The following is a 3,970-nucleotide window of genomic DNA, read 5'->3' on the forward strand; positions in this document are numbered from 1 at the left end:
TTCGAAATTCGTTACAGTTGTTTTTTAAACTGCCACATTGCAACGTCACGATACAATCCACCCGTGACGTGTTAGATATTAAAGTAAATTCGTTTATGGCGTCATTGTGAACGAAACGATACCTAACATTTCTGCTGTTTCTACCAGAAACACTTTATACATGGCTCTGATTGCTACTAATAAGTTTAAGTTTAAAGTATTTGGTTGACATTTTTGTGCAAAGCCACTTACAAACAATTTGAAAAAAAAAACAAGTGACAAATCAAGCATTCAATAACAAATATCATTCTTTATGCTCGTCTGCTCACCATTCAGATTACACTACATTATAAAACCTATTGAAAATATTCAAACTGACTTTATTAATGTGTTTAGTCCTAGCTCGTTATAACAAGTGGAAATACATTTTATAAACAAAGGCTTTTTTTAATAGTTTAACGTTGTTACATTTGTTGCGTCACCGGTCAACATTGACAGGGCCTTTATAATTAATGTCGAAGACTGTAATAGAGTTTCATGAATGAAAATAAATGGATACGTTGTCAGATGTCACATTTGATGCAGTCAGTTAGGTGAGGTATTAATAGATGCGCATTTTCGTTATTTTTCATAATTTTTTATCCGTGTAATCGGTTACATTTTCCAAAAAAAAAATGGAAAAATAGAAAATTCAGTTCCCTAACATTTCATTTTTTCTTCTTCAGACAAATGTATAGGCATATTTAATACTATGGAGTCGTTTTGCTCATTTTCTATTTGTGGGATATTGGGTAGAAAATGTTTTCCTATTTGAGTCTGGCTGACAGGGGGGCGGGATCTACGCGCCTGACTCAACATGCGACAAAATTGCAATTGCGGCGGACCCTTTTCCCGCCTATTCTCACATTTGTCAGCGAATATATCCTCCCAGGCATAAGTGTTTGCCCTTTTTGTCTTTTTGATCTCTTGTCCAGCCCTCATCTCTGAGAAGAAATTGCCTATCTTTTGGAGTCTCGGTTTGAAATGATTCAGATGAAGCCTCCTCTGCTAAAGTGCACTGAAGTGAACTCTAATGAAACACCTTCATCAACGGAACGTTTGGGGTCAATTTGACCCTTTTCAATGTTTAACGTCTCTAAATAAATGATTGGCACCGTTTTTTTTGCTTCATATTTAATGACTTTTCCTAATCTAATGGGGACAACTGGGTAAACACAAAATGAACCTGATGATATGTTTTCAATGTCCTGTACACATGCTTTACGCATAGTGTTGTTTGGGGTCAATTTGACCCCAGGCTGTTTTAATTGTATAAAATATATAAGAAATATAAACTTTTTTCATCACATTGTTACTATTCTTGATAACATAAATAGTTTTCTATTCCATATGTTATAGATAACAACAATATGTACTTAGAAATAATATGAAGCCATAAAACACCAGAATGATATCTCTTTCCAATTTTAAGTCAATCAGTGAGATTTTATGGTGATCTGCATATTTCTCCATAGTAGCATAACATGTATTCTTGATGTATAAGGGGGGTGGGTGGGGGTATTGTTTTATTTTAAGGGCTATTTAGGTAGTCAACAAACAAACCTAAGGTACCTGACACATACATTTGGGTTAAAAAAAAATATTATAATCATTTTTTGGAGGTTTAAATTGCTGGGGTCAAATTGACCCCAAGCATAATAGATGTGAGTACAATTTGAACATAATAGGAGGCTTAAATGTGTTGTTAATTCTTAAACACATTGTTACATACACAACAAACAAATAATCCTGAGATTTAGATTTGCACTCTCACAAAGATAATTACTCATCACCAAGACATGATTAGTTGTTTATTATTATTGATTTTTTGTTTATTTATTTATACTGATCGCCTGACAAACAGAAATTAATTACACAAATGCTTCTATCAGTCAGGTCTGCAGAAAGGATTATTGGTGCCGACCTGCCCACCATCCAGGACCTGTACACATCCAGAGCCAGGAAACGGGCAGGGAAAATCATTGCAGACCCCTCACACCCTGGACATAATCTGTTCCAGCTCCTCCCCTCTGGCAGGCGCTACAGAACTATGTACACAAAAACCACCAGACACAGGAACAGTTTTTTCCCCCTTGCCGTCACTCTAGTGAACAGTTGACAGATTATTATATTTTATTATTATATTATATATTATATTTATTTATTATCCTAAACTGTTGCATGCATATTTTTCAGTTTAAGTACATTGATAGCAATTAAACCCAGGAAAAAATTCCTTGTATGTGGAAATGTACTTGGCCAATAAAGATGATTCTGATTCTGATTCTGATATATTATAGGTCTATTATATTCTACATTATTGTAGGCTACGATACATAAATGAATCACCTGTGTTAGGTGATTCATTTATGTATAGTGGCCTACAATAAGTCTGTATACTTGGCAACATATAGGCCTAGGCCATTCATAATTGTACCTACATTCTTTGCTATCTGAATGAGAATTACGGCGATCGGAATTTGTACACCTTATATTGTTTCATAACAGTTTGTATTGACAGTGTTTTGGCATTCACATGAAGCAATAATGAAGTTGCATAAAACACGCTACCTAAACGTCAGTGTACTTGTTCATGTTCGTTTATCAAGCCTCAGCGCATTAAATGTGCTGTACAAGGAAGTCACCACATCATTGCAATCATTAATACCTCAACGCAGTTTAAACACGAAGGTGCATTGATTATTTAATTCATCATATGGACCAAGTATTGTGCTAACCCTAGTTGGCTTCAGTACCAAGGCCCGCATATACCTTTTATATACCATACCTTTTTTAGATCATATAGCTATCAAACGTGTTCTAGATGGACAACGTTACACCATTTCACTTTCCTGCAATGCGCAGCAGCTGACCACCTGAACACGAAAGAGTCCACGGAATGCAAATATGTGGGCACTATTTAGCCCTATTTAGCCTGTGCGTCAGCAGTCGCCTTGGCACCTCGACAACTCATCGGTGGAGATAGGACTACATCTGGATATTTTCCCCAAAAGCGTTATTTAATCAAGGCTCTGTTGGCGATTGCATGCGTGGTCAGTGTCCTGCGGTGGTCATGTTGCCGTATCTTTGCCTGTGTTGGGTATTCGTCTTTTTCGTGGTCGGAATGCACTGTGCACTGAGCTGTGAGAAATGTAAGTCATTTTCTTACTTTCTTCTTGTTGTTTTAGACAGAATTCGCCTACTGAAATAAAAGGAGGAGGCGAGGTTATGTGTTGGAAACACTTGTTGATCCTTCCCATCCCGGTCACCACCTATTCCAAAGACTCCCATCTGGCAGAAGGTTCCGGGCTATAAAGACCAAAACCTCGCGCCACCTGAACAGTTTTTTCCCCACGGCAGTGGTGCTCACAAACAAGCCCCCTGCATCACACTGACTCTGGGTTTGCCAATTCCAATTCACAATTATTTATTATTATCTAATATTCTGTATTTGTCTTTTATTCTTGTTTTTGCTATTTTGTTGTTATGTTATGTGTTTTATGTCCTATGCACCAACCACCAAGATAATTTCCTGTATATGTAAATATACTTGGCCATTAAAAGAATTCTGATTCTGATTCTGATTCTGGTTCATGTGGTATATCCTAACCTGCGTCTGATTCTTTTTTTTTAGATACGTGCACATTCAGCATACGAGCCGGGGAAGTTCGCGTCAACTTAATGGAAGGTAAGGCCTCACCACGGCGTGTGCTACGCTCTCTGTGTCAAGAGATAAAACGTCTTAGAGTCTTAGAGTGTGAGATCTATGTGAGAACTTTGGAAAGTCCAATGTTTCTTTACGGGAAGATTCCAGGGGTGTAAGTCTAGGGGCGTGCTATATGTATGCATACTAACACTAACTGTGAACAATCTATATAGAAAGTGAAGATGTATCCCGTTAACAAGACTGATCAATTACAGAAATGTACAAACGGCACCCGTACTAAGATAT

This window comes from Clupea harengus, chromosome 9 (assembly GCF_900700415.2).
Source record: "Clupea harengus chromosome 9, Ch_v2.0.2, whole genome shotgun sequence".
Lineage (NCBI taxonomy): Eukaryota > Metazoa > Chordata > Actinopteri > Clupeiformes > Clupeidae > Clupea > Clupea harengus.